Source organism: Eumetopias jubatus, unplaced genomic scaffold, assembly GCF_037043125.1.
Source record: "Eumetopias jubatus isolate StellerSeaLion01/CBP00866 unplaced genomic scaffold, mEumJub1_p1.0 scaffold_4, whole genome shotgun sequence".
NCBI lineage: Eukaryota > Metazoa > Chordata > Mammalia > Carnivora > Otariidae > Eumetopias > Eumetopias jubatus.
Window position 1 is genome coordinate 98,594,501 of NW_028274810.1, and position 14,062 is coordinate 98,608,562.

Below are 14,062 nucleotides of genomic sequence, written 5' to 3' on the forward strand. Positions count from 1 at the left end.
AGCCCTGCCCTTCCTGTCTCTGGGTCAGAGATCTGGGGAGGCTGGACAAAAGTCCCTGGAGTCCCTGGGTTGGGAGAGATAGTTGTAAGTGATGAAATTCACAACCAGGGACAGAGCCCACCTCTTCTTTAGACTCATTAAGCCACTTACAGCAGCAGGAGCAGGAATAATAATAAAGCATCCATCATAAGCTAAATACTTTTCACACAGTCTCACGATCAACTGTTATTATCCCCATTTCACAGAGGTAAAAACTGAGGCTTGGAGAGGTCAAGAGACCATGAGGGGAGCTGGGAAATGTAGTTTTCCTGTATGCCAAGGAAATGGAAAGGGGATTGGTAAGCACCTAGCCTGTTTCGGCCACACTGCCTTCTAAGACTTCACCGACAGAGCACTGAGATTGAGGTTGTGTTGTTCACTGCTATATTCCCAGGAGCTATCACATTGCCTGGCACGTAGTAGGTGCTCAGTAAATGTGTGCTAAATGAATGAGTGAACAGGGAGATGGCTTCCACTTTGGCCCTGGTTTCTGAGCTTTAGTGTCAGGTTCATGAAACAGAATAAATCTTACTATTGATAAGGTTTGGGGAGTGGTGGTTCTAGAGTTTGCTCTAGAGTTCAAGTTTAACCCCACCTTCACTGACTTGCCAAACATCGCAGGGTGCAGCTGAAATGGCTGCCGTGTCAGAGGGCACCCATGCTTCCGGGGACTTGAGGAATGAGCTGCAGGTGTTTGCGGTGAGCAGCTTCCATGTGTGGAGGTGAGTGCCAAGGGGCATGGGTGGGACGCCACACCATCCATCACGTGGGGGCAGTTATAAACAGTAGGGGGAGAATCAAGAGGGTTTCTGAGGGTGCAAAAGCTTCGGAAAGGTGAAAGTCATCCTCCAAATGGTAAAGATCACAGTTAAAACTGAATATGAATACCCATCCGTCCCTGTCCCCAACTCCTACAGCGCAGAGGGACCAAGGTTTAGTGCACGTATCTGGCTACCACTTCAGGCAAAATGGGAAGTGAGGCTTCGCTTGGTTTCCAAGTGAGAGATTGGTTTCTTGGGTCAGGAGGCTTATCCTACTGTCTGGGAGATGTGGGTGCTGCCAGCGACCCTGAAGGGGTATAGGTCTTCGGAGTCTCCCAGTCCTAGGGTTGAAAGCCTACTCTCCCAACTCTTCCCAACCTGTCCCTTCTGCCAGCATTTAGTGTCCCCAAGCCATGGATGCTGGAGTCATTGACAGAGCAAAGTAGCCAGGTTGAGTAGCGTTGGGGAAAAACCTGAGAGGAGGAAGATCTGGGGACATTAAGTTTCAGGGGCTTGGAAAGCATCCAGTTGTAGACAGGTTACAAAGTAGGCATTGAGGAGATACTCAATAGATTCTCCATTAATTTGGGGGGGGGGAAATGGAAGACTTTGTAAAGCAGCTCCACTTTCATTAGTGATAATGGTAATAATGAAAATCAAGGGCATCTGGGTGGCTCGGTCGGTTAAGCATCTGACTCTTGATTTTGGCTCAGGTCCTGATCTTGGGGTCGTGAGATCATGCCCTGTGTCGGGCTCCATGCTCAGCGGGGAGTCTGCTTATGCCACTACTGAACGTGGTTCTTCCTGTCACAGCTCTTGTCTCTGTAACTCAACCCTCAAGATTACTTGGTTGATGTCTATTTCTCCTGGTGAGCTGTGAGCCCCAGGACAAAACCTGCTTTTCTCCCAGTCATATCTTTACTCCTCACATGGTGGAACTTTATTCGTATTTGCTGAATAAATGAATAAGGAAACCAAACAGTCAGTTTCTCTAAGACCTCTGACAGGCTCCCTCCAGGCCAGGGAGTGGTGGTTCTCATGGGACATCTAGGTTCAAGGGTGACCCACATTAGACACAGAGGGAGGGGCCTGAGGACCCTGGTCTCCCACTGCTTCCTGACGACTCCTTCTCCTTCTTTTGAAAGTCAGTTATCTGCTGATTATAAACTGCTGTGTAACAAACTGCCCTCAAACTTAGTAGCTGTTTTAGTCAGTGTTCTCCAGGAAAACAGAACCAATAGGATATATATATATATGTAAAGAACACACACACACACACACACACATATATGATTTATTTATAGGACTTGGCTCATGTGATTATGGAGACTGAGAACTCCCACCATCTGCTGTCTGCAAGCTGGAGAAACAGGAAAGCTGGTGGTAATGTTCTGTTGAGTCCAAAGGCCTGAGAACCAGGGGAGCCGATGGTGTAAGTCTGAGTCCAAAGGCCCAAGAATTGAGGGGCCGTTGGTGTAAGTCCCAGTCTGAGCCTGAAAGCCCATGAACCAGGAGCACCAACATCTGAGGCAGGAGACAATGGATGTCCTAGCTCAAGCAAAGAGGGGAAATTGGCCCTTCCTCTGCTTTTTTTTCTATTCCTGCTCTAGATGGGTTGGATGATGCTCACTCAGGTCTGCGAGACAATTTTTTTACTCAGATTCAAACACTAATCTCTTCTGGAAATACCCCCCCAGGATTAACATTTCACTGGCTATCCAGTCATCCCTTTTTGTCAAGTTGACAAAAAGATTGACCATCACAAGTGCACCCCTTGTCAACTTGACACCCACACCAATCTCCATAAACCACACTTAATCTCCAAATAAAGACAATCACAAGGTCATAATTCCGCCTAACATGATACAGCTATGCTGCATATGTGCAAAAACACACTACTTCCCCAGAAGAGGAGGCAAAGTCCTTGAGTGCTGTTTACTCTTCTCCTCGATGTCCCACAACTTAAACACTGGGATGTAAAATCAACAATTTGTGAATACTGACATTAAGTCGGAACATCTTATGTTACTTGATAAGGGAATAAGAGAGGAAAGAAAACAAAGATATTTGCTTAATATATGTACATAGACATACAAACATTCACAACAAATAAAGAGGAGATGCTGATGATAATTGCAGTCCTCATTTCTGTCACTGGTCACATGGTCATAATTGGTATTTATAACGACCTTCTTCTACAGCACATTCTGTATTCCCTTTGCCTTCAGCAAGCATCTCAGCTAGTCTTGGTCTTTTACTTGGTGGGATGACCCAAACCTTCATTCCTGAAGGGTCTGGGCCATTCATAGTGCTGCCTGAATTAGGTTGTTAGAGTTTTCCATTGACTTTAATCACAGGGCAACACTAAGAGATTCTCTAAGGGATCTCCTGGATTCCAGGCATACACTTCCACACTCCACTGTGGAGTAATAATAGTTCAGTTTCCCCTTGGAAGCCAGGATCAATCACCCCAGCCAGCACTGTGATTCCCTTTTTTGCCCATTGACTCAGAGGCTTGAAGATCCCAAAGTCTCTGGGTGGCAGTCTTAGCTTCCAGTTCAACGGGATCATTGTTGTGTCTCCTAAGGGATGACTTTGTCCGTCTGGAACTAAGACCTTTAGCCTAATAGAGCATAAAGTCTCTGGAAGAAGAAACAAAAATTTTGCTAGTGAGTCACTAGGGATGGTGCCACTCCCATTTCCACCCCTCTATTTTGGACTGCGAATCCTACCTACTGGAGAAAGAGCACCATATATTGGGTGCCGATTCAAAGCATACATAGGCTTTTGGAGAACCTTGCCCCAGCCCTACACAGTATTGCCACCTAGCTGACACTGTAGTGAGTCTTCAAAGGGCCATACCACTGTTCTATCAAGCCAGCTGCTTCAGGATGGTGGGGAATATGATATGACCAGGGAATTCCATGATCATGGGCTCAGTGCCACATGTCTTTTGTTATAAGTTAGTTTCTTGGTCAGGAGCAATGTTGATTGGAATACCATGGCAGTGAGCGAGGCATTCTCTAAATCCACCGATGGTAGTTTTGGTAGAAGTATTACATGCAGGGGAGATAAGTTTATATCCAGAATAAGTATCTATTCCCGTAAGGACTAAAATCTGCCCCTTCCATGATGGAAGTGATTCAGTGTAACCAACTTGCTATCAGTAACTGGTTGATACCCTTGGGGAATGGTGCCATACTGGGGGCTCTGTGTTAGTCTCTGCTGCTGGTAAACTAGGCACTCAGCAGTGGCCATAGCCAAGTTGCCCTTGGTAAGTGGAAGTCATGTTGCTGAGCCCATAACAACTTCCATTCCTGCCACCATGGCCATTTTGTTCATGAGCCCATTGGGCAATGACAGGGGTGGCTGAGGAGAGAGGCTGACTGGTATCATGGAAGGGGTCATCCTATCCACTTGGTTATTAAAATCTTCCTCTGCTGAGATTACCTTTTGGTGAACATTCATGTGGAACAGAAATATCTTCACATTTTTTTGCCCATTCAGAGAGGACTATCCACATATCTCTTCCTCAAATTTTGTTGTCACCAATTTTTAAGTCACGTTCCTTCCAACCATCCAGCTAAACCATTGGTCACAGCTCGTGAATCAGTATATAGCCACACATCTGGCCATTTTTTCTGCCAAGAAAAGTGGACAACAAGATGCACGGTCCAAAATTTTGCCCCATTTGTCTGCCCTTTTTGGGAGCTTTTGCTTCACCGTGTCTTCAGGGATGTCCCAGGGAGGAGCTGCCATGCTGTGGCTGTCCACTCTGGGTGGTAAACTGCACGTTGTGCAGAGCCATCCGCAAACCAGGTCTGAGTTCTTCTCTTCCTCTGTCAGTTGATCATAGGGAATTCCCCATGAGGCCATAGGAACAAGCTGGAAGAGAAAGCAGTATAGCAAGAATGGGGACCATGGGCATTTGGGCCATTTCTTCGTTTAACTTACTTGTGCCTTCAGGGCCTGCTTGGCTCTGATCGCATATATACCACTTCCATTTGATGAGGGAGTGTTGTGCACATACCCAACTTTATGGCTTGGTGGTTCACATGACACCCAGAAATAATGTTTTACCAGCTATCTTGGCATCCCTTAGCCCAGTCAAATTGACACATAAAATTAATCATCACAGTAACCGAAAACAACCATTTATTATTAACACTCACATTTCTGTGGGTTGACTAGACTCAGCTCACTTGGGGTCTCTCATGTGGTTACAGCCAGATGGTGGCTGGTGTTGGAGTCATCCAAAAGCTTGGCAGGGCTGGATTCCAAGATGGCCTCTTCATGTACATGTTTGGTGCCTCATTTGAGATGCCCCAGAAAACCCAGAGGTTGTTCAGCAATCTCTCCTTCTTTTTTTTTTTTTTTTAAGATTTATTTATTTGAGAGAAAGAGAGAAAGAGAGAGAGCCAGCGACTGGGGGCGGGGAGTGGCAGAGGGAGAGGATCTTCAAGCAGACTCCCTGCTGAGCACAGAGCCTGACACGGAGCTTGATCTCATGACCCATGAGATCATGACCTGAGCCGAAACCAGGAGTCAGATGCTTAACCAACTGAGCCACCCAGTTGCCCCAATCTCTCCCTCTTTATGCAGCCTCTCCATGTGGCTAGCTTACGCTTCCTCAAAGCATGGAGGACTAGTTGGACTTCTTACGTGGTGGCTGGCTTTCCCTGGAATGTTCCAAGAGTCTTAGGTAGAAGTTACAAGGTTTATTGTGACCCAGCCTGGAAAGCCACACAATGTCACTTCCATCATGGTTAATAGCAAATCCCAAGCCTGCTCAGATTTAAGGGGAGGCACCACATAAGGGTGTGAATGTCAAGAGGTGTGGTTACTGGGGGGTCATCTCTGGGGACCAACTACTACAGGGGGGAAGAGGAAGTAGGCAAGTCAGAAGACCTTGATCCTGGCTCTACTGGTCACCCTTGGACAAGTCTCTTGACTTTTTTGGGCTCAACTTCCCATGGCATATACCATGACAGAAATGGACTAGATGGTCTGGAATATTCTTCTAGTACTGATGGACCTGGGCTTGAGTCTCTGGAAGTTCAAGTTTGGCTCTGCCCTCCAGCCTGGGTCTCTGGTGGGGTAGGTGGGCCAGTTGCCCCCCGTCCAACTCCCAGAGCCCGTGACCCCCCAGCTAGACTCTCAGCCATGAGAATGGAGAACAGTTGGAGCATTAAGTCCTCGGTTTCAGAAAAAAAAAAATCGCCCTCCCCAGCCATCTCTAGGCACATTATTCACAAGTTCATTACTATTTAATTTAATCACCAAATGTCATCCGAATGCCATTTATCTTGCTTCTCATCAGAGGTTTACCTATTTATTTTACATTTCAAATGAATTGCTCATTATTCTGTCATTTGGGGCTTTATTTTGTAATTCATTTGGCAAGTTCTGACAAGTTGAAAATGATGCTGTATTGAACACAGTACCTTCTGGGCCTCCTCCCAGGGGTCAGAAAGCCTGAAAGCCACCCCTGCCCCCCAATGTCTCTCCTCAGGAGGCCCTCCTGGATACTCTCCACCTTTCTGACAGGTCAGGGAGAGAGATACAGCATTCTGCTCTTCCCTCAGGTCCAAACTGTGCATCCATGATGCTCAGATACACACGCCAAGGGCTGAGGAATTTAAGAAAGCCCAGGACAGAGAGCTCATCAGTCCATGCCGTAGGTGGGTTGCCCATTTGCGCCACTGCCCATGCTGTAGTCCCTAGCCATGGCCCTTGCCAACCAGGCCATTTATTGTGGTGTTTGAGGCTACAAGTCCGAGTATCTTCAGCTCAAGAAGTTGGAAGATGAGTTTCCCAGTTGCCTGGAATCTACGCTGAGGGGATTCCAAAGGCCACCGGCTTCTTTGAAGTAATGGAACGGGGAAGTTGGTTCATTCCAAGAAGAGAGGTGTTGGCTACATGGACATGGAGAGCAAGTTTCTGAAGCTGGTGGCCCCCATCCAAGCTGCCTTGGCTCAGGGCTGATGTGCCCTGAGAGTCCAGTGACCTTGGCCCAGCCTCTCACAGCAGATGCTTCAAGACAGGAAGGATTGACATGTCTTGTGGATGCCTGGTCTTTCATTGATGTTCCTGTGGCCACTGGGTGAGGGCAGAGACTGACACCCCTGGTCCTTGCGTTGCGTGTATGTCTGTGTGCGTGTCTCTGTGTGTAGGTGTCTCTGTGTGTGTATGTCCCTGTAAGTGTAGCTCTGCACCCTGTCTTGCTCCTTCCTCTCCCTGCTTTTTCCCATCTCCTCATATCCCCCCTCCCTCTGGCTATTCTGGCATTTGGGGTGGTCCTGCTTCTGGTTTCCTTCTCAGGGGGTAGCCAAGAGAGGGATCTGGGTGAGTGAGTAGCAGATTTCAGCAGTGTTGGCAACAGCTCACTATTCAATAAACATTGGATGAGTTTTTTTTTTTTTTTTTTAAAGCAAGCACAGGATGGGCTGTGCAGTGAACAGACCTTGGTTAGAGTTCTGCCTTTGCCACTTGGTTATCATGCTCAGACCTTCATTTCCTTGGGCAGATGGCTTAAGCTCTCTGAGACAGTTTCCTCATCTGTAAAATGGGATGGTAGCAGATATCAGCACCTGCAGGGTTGTTGTGAAGCTTCAGTGGGATGAGGCACGTCCAGTGCTTCCCCACTGCTGCGCACATAGTTAGCGCTCCCTGAGGTAGGCATGAGCTCATTTTATCCTAACCTCAAAGTGGACTAGGGTGAGCCAAATCAGCCCTGGCCAAGATGCAGGGGATTAAAGATCCGAGGGCTTGAGAAATTTAATGCAAGGCAGTTCCAGGACCCTGCCAGGGTGGTGCTGACCCTGTGCCTCAGCCTCAAGTCTGGCTGGGAGGCTCCCAGTTGCGGATCTGTCCCTAGCAGCCCTCCCAGGTTTCTTTGCTGCTGCCTGAGAATGGGTACTGAGCCAGCCTCCCCGGAAGGGCCCTCAATCTAAGTCACTGATAGCCTCTCAGCCTGGACCCAGCATCCACATCTGTACTGCAAAGCCTCCCGTGCCTCCAGGTCACTTTATGGGCTGTGCAGCTGGGCTCCCTTCAAAACCGTTGGGGGAAACCCCTCCTCAAGATTCCGATTCTTAAGCCAGGGGTGGGGCCTGGGGTGAATCTCAGGAGACTCTGAACAACTGCCTTGTGTGTGTCCTTCTCCAATCCAGAAGCTTCCTGGGCCTCCTGGAGTCTTGAAAAAAATTTTTTATTTGCTTTTTTAATTACAAGATCAATACCTATATGTTGAAGGAGACTGGGAAAGCACAGAAAATCCCACGTGGGGGAAAATGGTAATTCTACTCCCAGAGAGCATGAACGTTCCTGGGGATCACTCCCAGCCTTTTGTCTGTGCGCATGTTACACATAACACATTGTCTCAAATGTGTACTCCACTGTTTTAGCCTGTCTTTTCAGTTAAGGGAACAATGCCCGTAAATGTTCTTCCTCAGTGTCTGCTCCCGTCTTCCATCCCTACTCTGGGATTGGCTCAATATATTCTTCTCTCTGGCAAATTTGCCTTCTCCCTCCTGTGTCTTAATCTTTAGCCAGCATCCTTGGGTTTCCTATCTTCAAATACAACTCCTCTTCTCCCTTCCTCTCCCCAAGCCATTTTCCTTGTTCTCTCTTTACTGCATTTTCTGAAACAACTACCTTCCCTCCCCACCCCCTGCCTAGGTCTCCACTTAGCGTACTCACTTCTTGACCCCAAAACTGAGGCTCTTGCCTCTCCCCATCCCCGAGAGGCTCTAGGGCAGGGCCGTCCCTGGGATTGAACTAGAATGCCAGCTACGCATGGACTTGAACATGTCCTAGCAGCCACCTTCAAAAAGCAAAAAGAGACAAGTAAAATTAATTTTAATAATATATTTCATTTAACTTGGTATATCCAAACTAGTATCATTTCAACCTATAACATGTAATCAATAAAAAAAATTATTAGTGGGATATTTCCCATTCTTTTTTTTGTACCAGCTCTTTGAGATCTGATGTGTATGTTACACTTCTAGCCCATCTCCATAACCATATTTCAAGTGTGCCGTAGCCATGTGTAGCCAGTGACTATGGCAGCCACGTGCCCAGGGGACTCACCAGGACCCGATGGTAAAATCTAGTTGTCTCCTTTCAGGGAACTAATTGCTACGCTGGGTTCTTGTGTCCAGCATAACTTCCCATGCTGCCTCTTCTTTCACCTTCCCGTATGACATCTTTATTTCTGAAACTTCTTTTATGATATCAGTAACACGTGGTAGTAAATATCAGAAACATCCAGAAATGGTGATCTAGTCTTTTTTATGAAGATTTTATTTATTTATTTGACACATAGAGAGAGTGAGAGAGAGAGAGAGAGCACAACAAGGGGGAGAGGGGGAAGCAGGCTCCCCCTGAGCAAGGAGCCCTACTCGGGGCTTGATCCCAGGACCCTGATCATGACCTGAGCTGAAGATGGCCACTTAGCCAACTTAGCAACCCAGGCGCCCCTAGATTTTTCAAATCAGATCTTTGTAACAAGCTGTCCTGGTCAGGCAGAGGAATCGCCTTGCCTTAGGGTTAATTATGGCCACAGCACAAGGAGAATAGTCACTGCTGAGACGTTTTGAGAATCGAAGGGAAGGTCCCAAGGGAAGCTGGGTTTGGAGTTTGTGCTATAAAAATAGGCAGGATGAAGAAGGGACATGCCCAGCTCCTCTGCCCTGTGTAAGGAGGCGAGGACACCCAGGCTAGTTTCAGAGCAAAGAGGGGACTTTTCTCAAGGTCTTCAATGGTCTGTTGAATCATTGGGGGCTGAAGACCCAGTTTGAGGTTTCAGCATTGATTTCTACAGTCACACAGCAGAGCTGAGCCACCAACGGGGAGGATGTCACTTTCATAGTCAGGAAGCTTCTTGTGGAGTTGGTGGCAGGGGCGGGGGGGGGGGGCGGGCGACGCTGTTCTTCCAGCGGCCGGTTCCAGATTGGCACAACCACCACCCTGACCCAGCTGCTGAATCAGGATGCAGCTGCCACCGTCCACACCAGCAGCACTGGGGTCCTGAGCCCTCCCGGGTCACTGGATTCCAGGACACTGGAACTCCCCAGAAATGGAGCTATGGTCATCAGACAGAAGTAGTCAAAGCAGCCAAGCCCCATGGAGCTCAGAGTGTTTAGAAAAGAAAAGAAGTTTACCTTTAAGATGTGGAAGGGAGGGCGCCTGGGTGGCTCAGTCGGTTAAGCATCTGCCTTCGGCTCAGGTCATGATTCCAGGGTCCTGGGATCAAGTCCCACATCTGGCTCCCTGCTCAGTAGGGAGCCTGCTTCACCCTCTGCTCCTCCCCTCACTCTCATGTGCACGCTCTCTCTCCCTCTCCTTCTCTCTCTCAAAAATAAATAAATAAAATCTTAAAAACAAACAAACAAACAAACAAACAAACAAACGTGGAAGGGAATCAGACTTCAGAAGTCTGGCTTGCCACATAAAAGATGGAAATGGTATTTGTACTAGTCCAGGCTGCTCTAACTAAGTACCACAGACTGGGTGGCTTAAACAACAGACACATGTTCCTCATACTTCTAGAGGCTGAGAAGTCTGAGAGCAAGGTCCTGGCTGATCCAGTTCCTGGTGAGGACTCTTCCTGGCTTTCGGACGGCTGCCTTCCTGCAGTGTCCTCACATGGCGGGGAGAGGAGAGGGTGGGGAAGCAAGCTGTCTTGTGTCTCCTTTCCTAAGGGCACTAACCCCTTCCTGGGGGCCCCACCCTCATGACCTCATCTAATCACCTCCCACAGTGCCACCTTCAAATCCCATCACACTGAGGGCGAGGGCTTGAGGGCTTCTATGTATGAATTTTGGAAGGGCACAATTCAGTCTGTAGGAGTATTTAAAAGCTGTAAGCTCACTGAGGTGACTGAGCTGCAAGGGAGCCTTTGGAATATAGTGGGGTTTTGAGGAGGGGGCAATTCCAATATTGGAAGAAGGGAGGCACGTTAGATGGGGGTTGAGTGGTGCTGGCATCATCAAAACGGACATCACCCAAAAGTCCTGATGGACCATATGGAGCTGATGTCCCACCACAGACACCCTCACTATCCATCACCAAGAGGAACCCCTATTGATACTGTGTTACAGTTCTCATATATTTTATTTATTTATTTATTATTTCTGGCACATGTTGCTGGGGGGTAAGAGGGAAAGGGGGTGGAGAGAATCCCAAGCAGGATCCACACCCAGCGTGGAGCCCGATGAAGGGCTCGATATCACGACCCTGATCATGACCTGAACTGAAATCAAGTGTTGGATGCTTAACTGACTCGGCCACCCAGGCGCCCCTATTTATTTTTTTTTTAAAGATTTTTGTTTTTAAATAATCTCTACATCCAGCTTGAACTCACAACCCCGAGATCAAGAGTTGCATGCTATACCGATGGAGCCAGCCAGGTGCCCCAATTCTTGTATATTTTAATCAATAGCTATTAACAACCAGAAAAAAATATCAAGATCATTCTTAGCATATAGTTCTATGACTTGTTTTCCCATTTGCCATATTGTCGAATCTTGTGCTTGTTTTCCATGTCTTCAACAACACTGTGTATTACCATTATTTTTTTTCCCAATTTGATAGTGAAAAATCTCCCCACCCTGCCCCCACCTCTTTGATGTTCTTCTTCCTCTAAATTTACTGGTGGTCCTGCCTGCGTCCCTTCCACTTCCCCGCTTGTCCTACAAAGGTCTGTGCTCCCAGCTGTCTGTCCAGCTACTTTCTTTTCTTCCTCCATATTCCCTTGTAAATTTGAGCAAAACCAACTTCTGCAATCTTTTTCTTGCTGACACCCACCCCCAAAACCACCAGTACCGTGTCTATCCCCTCCATGGCCGCAAATAAATATGTGATGAGTAAGTGCATAAGAAATAACCCTCGCAGTGAGAATTTGCAACCAAAAGTGGAGGGGTCATCCTTGGGACTTGTTGAAATCTCAGTGACCTCAAGGCGAAATTGTTCATGCTCAGTACAATCAAGATTGTATCAGTAAGAACAAAACAGAAAGCCATACATATATTTTTTTAAAGATTTTATTTATTTCTTTGACAGGGCCACAGCAAGAGAGGGAACACAAGCAGGGGGAGTGGGAGAGGGAGAAGCAGGCTTCCCGCTAAGCAGGGAGCCCAATGTGGGGCTCTGTCCCGGGACCCTAGGATCATGACCTGAGCCGAAGGCAAACGTTTAATGACTGAGCCACCCAGGCGCCCCCAGAAAGCCATATTTTAAAAGAATCAGCTTTCAAGCGCCTTCCTGCGGCTTCCCGGGAGCACAAGACAGATTTGGAACAGAACTAGGTGGTAGTTCTCTCCAAAAGAGGAGGAAAAGTTCACTACAGATCTTGTTATAAAGATCTCCTGCAATACAATATCTTTGGGGATGTGCTTTGGTTCAATCTAAAAAGTTTTGTTTCTACCCGCAACCAGGGTCTGACCAACTTATTTCTGTTTCTATAAATCTTTGGAAAATCAAAACCAAACAATAACAAAACCCCCCATCTCTTCTCTGTGGGCGATCCCCAGTGGCCTTCTCCAGTCATTTCTCTTGAGCCTTAGATGGGATGCTAACTAGATGTTCCGCCGGGACCTCAGACTCAAGATGCTGCCGTATTATTGGCCCTTCTTCTTCTAACTATTTTTTTAAGACTTTATTTTTAAGTAATCTCTACACCCAATGTGGGGCTCAAACTTAGAACTCCAAGACCAAGAGTCGCATGCTCCATCAACTAAGCCAGTCAGGTGCCCCCTTCTTACTATTTTAATAGCTGACATTTATTGAGCCCTGTCTAAGGCTGAGTTTCCCCAGAGGCAGGCCCAGGGAACACTGACTGGGAGAAGCAAAGTTGGAAAGGGTAAGGGAAGGAAGCCAACGCAACAGGTGTTAATGTGCAAGTGACCACTATGGGCAAACGGGCTCACTTCTGGGGACCTCTGGGAGCCTTCCTAGAGCAGAGTTGCTGGGCAAGGGGCGAAGAAACCAGGGATTTCTCTGCCAACTCTTTTTTTTTTTAAGATTTATTTATTTATTTGAGAGAGAGAGCAGGGGGAGGGATGGAGAGAGAGAATCCTTAAGCAGACTCCATGTTGAGCACAGAGCCCAACGTGGGGCTCTGATCCCAGGATCCCTGAGATCATGACCTGAGCTAAAGTCAAGAGTCAGGTGCTTAACCAACTGAGCCACCCAGGTTCCGCTCTGCCAACTCTTGACTGTCATCCCTGTGAGAGCTGCAAGTGTCCAGGCAGTGAGTAAAGGCTCTAGGGAAGAACCTACAGAGTCCTGTTTGTAAGAAGGCATTGGCTTTGGCAGGAAGGGCGCTTGCCAGTGGGCTTGGAGGGCCACCCACAGCATCCCCTATGAGAGCATCTGAGGCACCAGGCATCATGTTATTTGATGGCTCACACCATCTCCCAGGAAGTAGAGACTCAGGAACCCCATCTATGGGTGGAGAAACCGAGGCTTGGAAATACCAAAGGACTGGCTCAGTCTCACACACACCCAGGAGGTGAGCCGGCTTTGGACTACAGAGCCCGAGCAGCCCATTCCACACCTCCTGCATCCCGTCACATGGCTGTGCTCCCTCCAGCCAGGCCCCTTCTTCCAGGATGGCACCTGCTAAGGAAACAGGAAGCAGATGGAATTCAGGAGCTTGTTTACGGCCCGGGCTGTGTGTTTCCTGACATCACAGGGTTCTTGCAATTTTCTGAGCTGTCAGTTCCCCACTTGGTGGGATTTTAGACTCTGAAGTGGGAGTCATGCTTGCGAATGCCTGTAGACGGGACATGACCCGGGGCAGCACTCTGGGGCTTGGTAATTGCCTCAGCTTGATTTCGATGAAAGAAGATACGTGTGCATGTGTGATACGTTATCATGCTTTTTTTTTTCTTGGCTGGAAAACAACCATTTTCTTGTGTTTTTGAATGATGTGTTCTAAAGGAGGTTTCTTCTCCATCTACTGGGTTCAAAACCTTGGTGAGCTCATGAGAAGGGTATTTTTATTCTGATTTCTTTCATTTCTTCACTCTGCTGTTCCCTTTGGTAGAATAGCAGCGGTGGTAGTAACAGTAGGTATACGCTGAAGGAAGACTTACTGCATCTGCGAAATGATTTCTCTGTGTGCTAAATTTTATATAGATTTTATATAGATGTGTATCGTTACTATTATATCTAACTAAATACATATTGCATTATTTCATCTCCTCAACAACCTTGTGAGATATATGTATATCCCATTTTGCAAAATCTGAAAC

General features: G+C 47.4%; 1 pseudogene; it reads left to right on the plus strand.

Annotated features, from left to right (window-relative positions):
- The first annotated feature begins 6,526 nt into the window (after positions 1 to 6,526).
- LOC114213150 (selenoprotein W pseudogene) lies at positions 6,527 to 6,785 on the plus strand (annotated as a pseudogene).
- The last annotated feature ends 7,277 nt before the right edge of the window (positions 6,786 to 14,062 follow it).